General features: G+C 43.9%; 1 pseudogene across 1 annotated transcript; it reads right to left on the bottom strand.

The window, feature by feature from the left end:
- Positions 1-8,211: 8,211 nt before the first annotated feature.
- LOC306806666 (taste receptor type 2 member 40-like) lies at positions 8,212-9,144 on the bottom strand (annotated as a pseudogene). The gene has a single exon. The product of its transcript is annotated as a taste receptor type 2 member 40-like (transcript).
- Positions 9,145-12,837: the final 3,693 nt, after the last annotated feature.

Consider the following 12,837-nt stretch of genomic DNA (forward strand, 5'->3'; position numbering starts at 1 on the left):
TTTACCAAGGGCTCTTCGACCCCCATTGACAATTCCACAAAATACTCAACTGGCAAAAGCGATAGCTCTGCCATTGCATCCATTGGAGCATCAAGTAATGCCGGCGATGGGCGAAGGGCATCCACAGTACAATGACCATGTCGAAGTACACGCGTTAGGGTTGAAGTACATAACCCGTGAACAGCCAACTATTACTTGTGACTTGATATATAATAACAGGAAAATAACCACACAGGGATGGTGGACACTGGAGCTGACGTGACACTGATTTTATATATTTTCTGACCTCGAGAATGGAACTTGATTGTACCTTTGGACCAAATCACAGGCATTGGAGGAGGTTCTGTATGCCTCCAAAGCGAAAATTCAATTACATTCACAGGACCCGGACAGAAGACAGCTATTACTCGTGTAAAAGCCATTCACTGTATGGGGAAGAGATCTCCTTTCACAGTGGAACATGTACCTGACAATGGATTTTTAGTAGGGCTCACTGTGGCACTCGCCACTCCAAAATTGACATGGAAAACTGATACATCGTTGGGTGGATCAGTGGGCCTTGGAGAAGAAGAAGTTGAGTGCATTGAAAACTTTGGTGAAAGAACAGCTAGAAAAAGGACACATAAAACTGACAAACAGCCCTTGGAATTTTCCAATGTTTGTCATCCGAAAAAAGTCTTCTGGATGGTGGAGATTGCTTCACGACCTCAGAAAATTGAATGAAATAGTGGAGGAGATGGGACCTCTTCAGCAAGGACTTCCATCAGTCACGATGATTCCCAGAGAATGGCCTCTTGTTATTATTGGCCTCAAAGACTGCTTTTTCAGTATTCCACTTCATGAAGACGATGTTTACCGGATGGCATTTTCTCTTCCAAGTTTGAACAGAGAAGAGCCAATGAAGAGGTATCATTGGGTTGTTTTACCCCAAGGCCTCAAGAACTCGCCAATGATTTGTCAATGGTGTATGGCGCAAACTTTGGCTCCAGCAAGACACAAATATCCCAACTCAAGAATCGTACACCAAATGGATGATTTGCTCATTGCTGCGTCAACAGACTGAGAACTGCAAGAAGTCCGTGCTTGTGTGATCGAAGAAATACTAAAAGCAGGACTCAATGTCAGCACTTCAAAGATTCAAGAAATCGCACCCTGGAAATACCTTGGATGGAAAATCACCGAACAAACAATCAAACCTCAAAATTAGAGATCAGCTCAAAAGTTGTTAGCACGTAACATTGGAGGACAGGCTGGCAGCTGTATGGGGGGGGGCAAGGAGAGGAGCTAGTCAAACATCAACCCATACAAAAGTCAACAATCTCCAAGACCTGCAGTAACTCCTTGGAAGATCAACTGGATAAGATCAATTTTGGGAATCACGAATGAATGTCATTCATCTTTGGTTGATCTTCTGAAAGGAGACGACAACATCAATCCCCCAGGACTCTCACGCCAGAAGCACAAGCAAGCTTGCAAAAAGGTTGCAGAAATGATACAAGACAGACAAGCACACCGATATGTGGACTCTTTACCATTCCATTTAGCAGTGTTGGGAGAGAAACACAGCTATATGGTTTGATTTTTCAGTGGAACGAACACAAAAAAGACCCTCCTCACAAATGATCCAGCACAAAAAACCACCTGGCTTCCAAGGGGAGTGTTGGCAGGCATCAAGGAAAAAGGATGTGAACTTCTCTTCAAACAAGATATAAAAGACTTAAGGACTGACAGTGAAACATGTTTGTTTATATGCTGTTGTATTTTATCTTTTGTCAACTATGTTAGGTAACAAAAGGATTTACCAGTGATGCAGCCAAGAGAGAATTTGGGTTAATTTAGCATGGACAGTGGGGTTGGACACAATTTGTTTGAGGCATTCCAGGCAAAAAAGCCATTTTCAACATGTCTGGTGGTATTGCCAGTGAAAGAATGGCCCATTCCGGAGGGCATCCCTTCATGGGCGATGTGAGTTGTGACAACTCCTGTGGACGAATGGCATGTGTGGGTTCAATTTCTCCCTGTGGCCTTTTTCAAATCAGAAGAATTAGAAATTTTTGGTTTGACAATGGACTTTTGAATTGTATTTAATGTTTTAGGAGTGACAAAGAACCAAACAATGGATGTTACTCCGAATCAGAATGTATATAGCAATTATAGTGTAGTCTCAAACAAACCATCCTTCGAGTTCTAGCACAGTTATCGTGGCTGGATGGTCAGTTTGACCTTTTTGATTTACCTTTGTAAAAGAAATTTTGAAAGTAGGTTTTTATATATTAGTGGAGCTTGTTGCTATTCTCATTGCTTTGCCATGCATCATCCCATGCACTCGGCACGCCTTGAACAAAGCTGTGAAAAGGGTTTTTGGTGCAAACAATGGGGGGAGATGTGGGAGCCCAGGGCATACCCCGGCCTCCTTGGGGGTCTCAAAACCCCCCTGGCGAGGGTCTCAAAGACTCCTGAGTGAGATTCTGGTGCCTCAGGCACTGAATTCTAACCCCTGGGAAAAATTACAAACCCAGAGGGAACGGAAACAGCTACCAAAATTAGCAAAGTGGAAAAAATTGTTAGAATGTAGATAAATAGGTTTTTTGGGAATGTTTATGATAAGGGACATGTAGCCAAGATGGAGAATTTGTGGGGGTGGACACCTTTTCCTCCTTCTCCGTGTCATCCATGTTGGGTGACACATTGGCACTTTTAGATTGGATGGAGTCAGGGCTGGACATTTAATAAATTGTATTGTATTGGGAAAATTGTTGTAAACATGTAACACATAATTTAGACTATATAGATAAGCCCTGCCTTCACCAGGCAGATTCCACCATGGATGCCAGGCTGAGCAGACTGCTGCTGGCCAGGCAAAAAGTCCCTTGAGATAAGAAATGATAAACAATCCTTGGAACAAGAGAAAACCGTCTCCAGCAATCTCTCTTCGGCTGCTCAGAGAAAACCAGGATTTGAAACCACCTTCATGTCCCTCTGGGTGATCTCGGGCAAAAGAGAAACCCCTGACTGGGACAAATTTTAAGCATTATAATTATCCTTGCATGCTTGTTGTCATTGTCACAAAAGAGAACATTAAATTTCTGCGGGAAGATAAGCACAGAGAAAAGGAAAATAATTTTACGGAGTACCTCACTTGTCCATTTTTCATGAGCCTCCTGAATAGATGCATAATTTGCCAAATGAATTTAAGATCTGGTAATATAGAGCATTACATCCAGGAGTAATTGTGCAACTGTTAATTGAAGTAGTTTGCTCCATATGGAATATTCATATGTTTGATATTCTGTTATATGTTCTAAAAGAAGAGAATTAGAACACTTTCCAAATCCAAAAAGACACAGATCATCTAAGTAAGTGGAAAGGCTTGGGTAGACTGAGAAGCTTTGGGAATCCTGTTGTATCTGTAGCCCAGAATAAACAAGGAATACAGCAAGGCTCTTCAGAAATACAGCTGACACAAGTAGCTGTCAGTAGCACAGCAAGACGCTGTGAGAAATGGTTAAAGGGGAAACTGAGACTTTTACAAGGTTGTTTCTTGGAGTAGCTTGAAATTTTTAGTGCTTAAAGTAATCTATGATTGCCTAGGAGAGTGTTCAAGCCTTCTGATCAGGCACTCATAGGTGAAAAAATTTGTGAGCATTCACCTTAGGTTTATTTACATTTTATACATGTACTATGATATGTATTATACAGATATAAGATAGAGATATTTATTATTTGAAAACATACACTAAAAAAATTGAAATTAATTCAAGACCAATAAAAAATAATTCTAAAATTATTTTACTTTAGTATGGGTAAAAACTCTTGTCATTCTCATTAAAATATTAAGAAGTAGTTTTATTGAGAGCAACATGATAATCAGGGCTTATCACATTGTGACACAGTTATTCAAAGACCTGACTCTATTTCATTTTGTTTGATATATGCTCTAAATGGCTTTCCCACTATCATATCTGCAATGTTCTTTATATAGGTATCCAGTTAAAATTGCCAATTTATCTTTGTCAAAACTTGTAAAACACTCAAGCATTCTTCTGGTTTAATATGTTTAACAAATGGTTTCAAAACTCACAGAAACTCTTCCTTTGGAAGTTTTTAAACAAGTTTAGAACATTCTGCTTCAAAATTTTGCAAGTGTACCTCTATGAAAATTATTTGGAGTTATAACATTTCATAATTTTTGGCATGAAAATCTTTTGAAAAACAGTTGACATTACCACCACATTAGATTTCACTTCCACCTTGAAGAAATAAAAAAAAGTGTGTTTGGTTTTTTGAACTGCTTTGTAGCCTACAATACACAACATTTCCAACAGAAAAACGTCACTGAATACAGAGCACTTGCCTTCTAGTAAATGATGATTGTGCAGCCTCTCCTTGAATTCAACAGCTCCTTTAAGCTCATTCACAGAATCACAGAATCACAGAATCACAGAATCACAGAATCACAGAATGGTTTGGGTTGAAAGGGACTTAGGACCATCCAGTTCCAATCCCCTGCCATGGGCAGGGACACTTTCCTGTAGAACAGGCAACTCAGAGCCCCAGTCAGTGTGAGCCTGAGCCCCTTGCCACCAGATAACCAGCACATGTCTGTGTGATGTGTGTGGGGTTTATGGGCAAGGCTTTGGCCGTGGGAGGCTGCAGGGGTGGTTGATGTGAGAAGGGACCAGGAGTTGCCCGTGTCACACTGAACCAGTCCCCAGTCACCCCAACAGGGACCCACCATTGGCCAAGGCTCTGCCCACCAGAGATGCTGGTGACATGTCTGTGACAACTCATTTAAGGCAGGAGAAAGAGCAGTGCACAGCTGCTGTGAGAGAGAGGACAGAGAGAGGATATTGAGAGCAAGAGCTGTGCAGACAGGCAGGGCAGTGAAGAAGGGGGGCACAAGAAGCTCCAGGCACCAGAGCAGACATTCCTGTGTTCTCCATGGGGAAGATGATGCTGATGTAGACTGTGACCCTGCAAGCCCTGGCAGACCACACTGCAGCAGATATCCATGCTGCAGCCTGAGCAGAGCTCCCTGGCAGCAGGTGGTTGTGCCCTGGAGGAAGCTGCATCCTGTGGAGATGCCAGCATGGCAAAGGCTCCTGGCAGGGGCTGCAGCCTGAGGGATCCCATGCTGAAGCAGTTTGTTCTTTGGAGATTGCACCCAGTGGAGAGGATCCTCTCTGCAGTGCCCATTCCCTGCTCAGGAAGGGAGGAGGTGGAAGAGTAAAGAGGAGTGGAATGGGGGGGGGGGGGGGGGGGGAAGGTTTCTGCTTCTGTTCTTTCCTTCTCACGTCCCTAGTCTCTTACTGATTGGCAATGAATGAAATTATTTTGCCCACGTTGAAGGAATCCCCACCAGGCCAGGCAAAGACAGAGAGGGCTCTGTCAGGCCTGCAGTGCAGCCACATCAGGGCAAGGATAGCAGATAAGCTCTGTGAGGACAATTAGGGACAGCCACAAGGCCAGGGATTGGCAGACATATCCAGAGTGATAGGACGTGTCTGAGATGAAGGCAGTAATTAGGGGCTGCAGGCCAGGATCAGTATCCAGGTGAGCTAGGCAGGTGGAAAGGCCCAGGCAAAGCTGCAGCAGAGCTCAGGGAGGGCTCAAGGGTGAGCACCCAGCTTAGCAGCATCTCCTGAACACAGCGGGGGCTACACCCCACTGAGGCTTGTCCCAGCAATGTGCTAAAAGTTCAGGCATTTGCACTGTGGAAGCTGGCTCTGAGCTGAGGCAGCCAAACCCCCAAAAGCAAGGCCTTCATTTCACCAGAAAGCCCATTCAGAGCTTTTTGTCTTGCCCTGTCCCAAGTCACACAGAGAAGCAGCACAGCCTGGCACACAGGATTTCTCTTTCTTAAAATCATGTTTGACTGGCACTGAGCATTCAATTCATTGCACATCACCCAGAATATCAGTGATGAAAATTCCAGCAGTGTTTATGGAAATGCAAATAGAGCAGGAACCTGTGGGATCTCTCATGTAGATACTTGTGTTTTTGCCTTGAGCTAAGGACTCTATTCAAATTTCTGATATTCATGTGGAAAAAGCTGTGCATTTGGAAAAAAAAAATAATGAGGATTATTGTCTTTCTTCCTCTGAATTAGTAACTGATGATTTATTTTCATCTTTAAATTCTGAAATCTGAGAAGATGTTTGTAATGAGAAAAAATTTTGTTGGCCTCATTGATTCATGATTTTAGAAAATTCGGACCGCCTTTCCTGGGTCGTCAATGAAAAGAGCTAAAGGAGAAGAAGATTTGAATTATGTCCTTCTAACAATGTTAGAGCAGGATGAGCTTTAAATTTGTTTGTTTCCTGATTGATTCACTGTACCAGACTTGAATTGAGCTGCCATTGCAGTTCTGTGGCATTGGTGTGTGTGGAAATAGTTGAGATGTTTTGGAAGGATCTGATTCCATGACTTTGAAACCCTTTGAGATTGCAAACTGGGAGGTTTAAGGTGGGAGGAAGCTAATGGCTTTTGGATGACAAACAGGGAGTAAGAGAAATTGCCAACCCTCAGACAAGATGCATGTCTTCAGAGGATCCTACACCCAGTAACTCATTTTCCTACAAATAGATAGGATTGTTATTTTCTTTCCCAAAACAAACCATTATCAACTAATCCTGGAATTCATCCAATGGAATACAGGGATTTAGTTGATGGTGTATATGATGCATGTTGAAGATGGTTTTATTGATATGACAATAGTTGATGAGCTGGTCATTTACAGACACAAAGCTCTTCCAGATGACTGACACTATGAGGTGCCTTCTGATATTTCTGTCAGCTTCCCCTCTTAGATCCCCAAATTCATGTTAATGAGCTGGTAATGATTTGATGTCATTGTATGGAAAGGGAGCTTTGGAGGGAAGATGTAGTCACAGAGGCAGGAAAACAGCACAGGAGTGTGTTTTGGGTGTCTGTGCATGAGGAATGTGGAATAATGGAACGTAAACCCCACGGTGTGAGAGCAGCTGTTCAGGGTTGTCCCTGCTGAGCAGCCGTTGTGCCCCAGAGCTCAGCAGGAGCAGGACAGCACACAGGGACTGTGGGCTGAGCACAGCCCACGTGCTGTGCTTGTTGGTGTGGTCAGAGAGCTTCTGAGGATTGTTGCTGGAGGCTGTTGAGGGGAGAGCAGGGCAGGGCAGAGGATGGACCGAGCCTCCTACACGGGCGTTTCATGGTGCTGAGCTGGGAACCAGCATGTGGCACTGGTGCTGACAGGGGCATGCCAGGGTGTCACTGCCATGTGCTCATCTCCCTGCATGTCTGTCCAATGGCATTAAAAATGTCCCTGCAAGCCACTGCTGCCACCTGTGAAACAGTTTCTGTCATGAGGGGAAGGAAAACTCCAACACAAGTTATCCTTGACATGATATTCTTTGAAGTTTCAAACAAAACAATTCAGGCACAGACTCAGATCAATTACAGGTACCATTGTTTCAAACAGATTGACAGAATCCAAACCAGATACATTGAATGAGGGTGGGCTTAGTGAACACAAGGCTTACATCATGAATGTTTCTGTGACAGTCACTTTAAAAGTATATAAATCCCATTGTGTCTGAAAGGGTCGTCAAACTCAAGTTCTGATGTAACAATAATGCAGTGACACAGATCAGTATTTCAGCAACAGCAGGAAACTCAAAAGGCCATGTCATTTTCCCCTAAATCATACTGGAATCTTATAGACACCTTCAGTATCAAAGAATATTTTTCTAGAAATCTACCAGAGTGAAAATAAGATCAGTAGTATCCTCTGAACATATGAGGAATTCCTTAACATCCTCCTTAGGTGCTTTTAGGAATCAGAAACAGCATTCAAGCTTTATATTCACAAAGGAAATGTGACCATGCCTGTCTTAACCTGGCTGTGCTTAACCTGGTCTGTTCTGCTAGTATCATGAATTGTAACTTAAAGCATTCCAAGAGATTGCGTTCTAGTCTGAGTCCTGGCCCTGTTTCTCTGCTGTGTTAGAGAAGCTGTGGTGATTTCCAAGGAAAGTACAGCAGAAAGTAGTCAACTTACAGAATTATTTGCAACAAGACTCCCATCCAAGTCAAGCCCATTTCCATGTTGTTCATGAGTGCAGATCAAGGCCCTAACCTACTAATTCTAGCATCTATTATTTATACCTCTGATGATTTCAGTTTATTGCATTTGGACCTAAATTAAAAAGTCAGGTTTTAAGCCACTGTTTTTTACATGGATGCAGTTCTGGACACGATAGTTAGTGCGGTGCCAAATCCGAGCTGGCATCTTTCTAAATTTTGGATTGCTCCAAATTAAGACTATGGTGTGTCCTGTAGGACAGGCAGCCATTAAAAGTAGACTCATCATTCTGCAGGGCTTAAAGGTGAAAAGACTTCGAATAAGAGGACATGCACACATATAAAATATGTAACATAAGCATAAGGAAGGAGCAGACTGACTTGATGGCTTTCATATGGGCTTCTAAGCTGGATTCCCTGAAGCCACTTGCATTATTGTGCATCCTTCTGGTGTGTATCCACAGAGACCAAATCAGCAGAACACTTGAAAGAACAGCCAGTATTAAAGGCATACCTATCCCAGCATTAGAGAGAAGAATGAATAACCCATATTGTCTTTCCTTGTGGTTCTCATTGCTGAAGAGTTTGTCATGGTAGAGGAGCAGTGAAGTTGCTGTGCACACTGTAGACATCCCAGGCAAAGGGAATTGCAGCTGTGAAGGAGCAGAGCCATGATGTGAGCAGCATCCAGGGCATCAACCTGGCAATTCTGTGCTTCAGCCAGATGAAGAAAGAGTGTGTGAAACTGGCAACCTTGATACAATAGAAGACACTAAGCCAGGCTCCAAACCAGAGGGTGGAGTAACACAGAAATGTAAAAATTATCTTGGATGGTGCAAGCAAATGTTCGATATAAAAGAAGGGTTCATATAACATAGTCATTAATAAATCCAGAATAGTCCATGACTGCAAAATTAATGCAGATAGACTCAGAGAGATCACAATCATATCATATGGGGGCCGTGTTTTTCTCCCAATGCAGCTTGATGAACTGACAGCCAAGATGATTCCATTTCCTAGAATTCCTGCCATGGATTCAATTATAGCAATTGATAGACACAGGAGAGCAAATGATGTCATCATTGTAAGCCAAGAGATCAGAGCTATTACTCAGCTTCACCTGGACTCTTGAGAGCCTCAGATCTGTCAGGCCACTGGCAATCCCAAGGAGGTGTTGTGAGCAATGCTCACCTATTTATCTGAGGGTCAGCAGTATCCCAATGTCATTTAATATTTCTACTATTTTACATGTTGTTTTGGGGGTTGATGTCTAATTTGTCTAATCATGCAAATTGGGTCAAGATTCAGTTACACAGTTTTCATTTTGGTGCAAGGCTTTGCATTGGAAGGGTTATGGAGCAGGTGAACTGTAATGTTTACAAATGTGGATTTCCACTCCAGTGTCTGATGTTTTGTTTTACATGTTTAGATTTGCTTTTTCTATCTAATGCCTTAATGTCTCCTTTTCTTGCACTGTTATCTCTTCCGAGTTTCTGAAACATGCTTGCTATGGCCTCTTCTAATGCTGGGGTAGCTCTTTTCTTTACCAGACATTTTCAAATTTCTGCTGTGAAGAGTAATATTTTTTTTTTATTTTATGTGTGGTGAATTTTAAGCATTTTAATTATCCTTGCATGCTCATTGTCATTGTCACAAACGAGAACATCAAATTTCTGCAGGAAGGTAAGCATAGAGAAAAGGAAAATAATTTTACGGAGTACCTCACTTGTCCATTTTTCATGAGCCTCCTGAATAGATGCATAATTTGCCAAATGAATTTAAGATCTGGTAATATAGAGCATTACATCCAGGAGTAATTGTGCAAGTGTTAATTGAAGTAGTTTTGCTCCCATATGGAATATTCATATGTTTGATATTCGGTTATATGTTCTAAAAGAAGAGAATTAGAACACTTTCCAAATCCAAAAAGACACAGATCATCTAAGTAAGTGGAAAGGCTTGGGTAGACTGAGAAGCTTTGGGAATCCTGTTTTATCTGTAGCCCAGAATAAACAAGGAAATACAGCAAGGCTCTTCAGAAATACAGCTGACAAAAGTAGCTGTCAGTAGCACAGCAAGAATAATATTCCAGTCGTTTGGATTGGCAATTTTACATATCAATATAACATTTGAATCTGACTTTGAAGTGAATTTGTTGTTCATTTTCTGGAGATGACCATCTAATTCTTCATTGAATCAAGGTTTGTCAGCTGTCTGCAGACCCTGAGGTGATGACACAGTTTTTTTAAAATTGATGATTATCTAAACTTGTGTCCAAGTTTAGGACAACTTTGGGGAAAAAGAGCTCCAAAAGGCCCCCCCCCCCCTCTTCTTTTTCACAATTCCTTCCTTCACTGAGCTCAGAATGAATTGTTCTTCAGGTGAAAATGGAAAAAACTTTTTTATTAACAAAAATACAAAAGAAACACTCCCCAACCCAAACCCAGATGAGATGAACCCAGCCGGTCCTCGCCGGGGAGAGCGGCACAGCCTCCCAAGCCGACCTCCAGCAGCGGCCCCCGAAGTCCAGATCCTTGTCCTCTGGAGTCGGTTCAAATCCCTGGAGCAGGGAGAAGGGAGAGAGGGGGAGGGGCAGCCGGGAGCAGGCCAAAAAAAGCCCAAGACAAGCCAAAGCGAGCCCCATACAAGCAAAAGCAAACTAAGACAAGCCAAAACAGGGGCACAGACAAAACAGCTGGGGGAAAAGGGAAAAAAACCGGCCAAAGCAGCCAGGGGAGGGGGTTACAGCTGAGCAGATGGCCAGAGCAAGACACAGCCCACAACCGAAGCGCAAGCAAGAGAGAGCCGGAAAATACCAGCCTAGATAAAACAGTCCGAGGGAGGGACCGACAGCTGCACGGGGGAAGCAAGGAGAGGAGCCAGTCCAAACATCAGCCCATAACATTCCACCCCTTATCCCATATCGTGATCATTGACACACAATTGGGATACACACTCACTAAACACTAATATGAAAACTTCCTCTGACTTGCTTAAACCTTCAACACTTACACATTTCTTTCTATTCATAGAATCTAGTATACAATGGTGGCAACACTCAACAATAACATTTGTCTATACTTCATCCTATAGTCAGATCTCCCTGAGGTACACAGCGGGTTGTTCCATCCTTCTGCATTATCCACCAAGTACATCCTGGTCCTTGAGCAAAGGCAATCCCACGAATGGGTTTGCCTGTACTTGAGGAAGGATGTATCCATACTGTCTTCCCTAGCAACCCTCTGACATGGGCCACTGGGACTTTGTCTCCGTCTACTACATTAAGGCCTTCAGACTGGGCAGGACCTGCTCGGTTGGTGGAACCTCGAGTGTTGACTAACCAAGTGGCTTTTGCCAGGTGCTGCTCCCAGTTTTTTAGAGATCCCCCACCCAATGCCTTTAAGGTGGTCTTCGACAATCCATTGTACCTCTCCACTTTACCTGCAGCTGGTGCATGGTAAGGGATATGGTACACCCACTCAATACCATGTTCCCTAGCCCAGGTGTTGACAAGCTTATTTTTAAAATGAGTCCCATTGTCTGACTCAATTCTCTCAGGGGTACCATGCCTCCAAAGGACCTGCTTTTCCAGGCCCAGGATGGTGTTGCGGGCAGTAGCATGGGACACAGGGTAGGTCTCCAACCATCCAGTGGTGGCTTCCACCATGGTCAGCTCATAATGTTTTCCCTGGCGGGTCTGAGGCAGTGTGATGTAGTCAATCTGCCAGGCCTCCCCATACTTGTACTTGGACCACTGTCCACCATACCAGAGGGGTTTTACCTGCTTGGCCTGCTTGATGGCAGTGCAAGTATCACAGTCATGGATGACTTGGGTAATGCTGTCCATGGTAAGATCCACCCCTCGGTCTCGTGCCCACTTATAGGTGGCATCCCTACCCTGATGGCCTGAGGCATCATGGGCCCATCGAGCCAGGAACAACTCACCCTTATGTTCCCAATCTAAGTCTATCTTTGAGACCTCTATCTGTGCAGCCTGATCTACCTGCTTGTTGTGCCTGTGTTCTTCATTAGCCCGACTCTTGGGAACATGGGCATCCAGATGAGGGACTTTCATGGGGAGCTTCTCTACTCGAGTGGCAATGTCTTTCCACTCATCAGCAGCCCAGATTGGTTTTCCTCTACATTGCCAGTCAGCCTTTTTCCACCTTTCCAGCCAATCCCACAGAGCATTGGCTACCATCCACGAATCAGTGTAAAGGTAGAGCTTTGGCCATTTCTCTCTCTCAGCAATGTCCAAGGCCAGCTGAACAGCTTTGAGTTCAGCAAGTTGACTCGATCCACCTTCTCCTTCTGTAGCTTGTGCAACCTGTCGTGTGGGGCTCCATATGGCAGCTTTCCACTTCCGGTTCATCCCCACAATGCGGCAGGAACCGTCGGTGAAAAGGGCGTAGCGTGTTTCATCTGCTGGCAGCTGATTGTACAGTGGAGCTTCTTCAGCCCGGGTCACTTGCTTCTGCTCCTCTTCATCAGTGAGACCAAAATCTTCACCTTCTGGCCAGTTTGTAATTATCTCTAAAATCCCAGGGCGATTCAGGTTACCAATACAGGCGCGCTGCGTGATGAGGGCAATCCACTTGCTCCATGTGGCGTCGGTGGCGTGGTGGGTAGAGGGAACCTTTCCTTTGAACATCCACCCCAGCACTGGCAGTCGGGGTGCCAGGAGAAGCTGTGCTTCTGTGCCAATCATCTCTGAGGCAGCTTGAACTCCCTCATAGGCAGCCAAGATTTCCTTCTCTGTGGGAGTGTAATTACCTT

Source organism: Erithacus rubecula (genome assembly GCF_903797595.1).
Source record: "Erithacus rubecula genome assembly, chromosome: 1".
NCBI lineage: Eukaryota > Metazoa > Chordata > Aves > Passeriformes > Muscicapidae > Erithacus > Erithacus rubecula.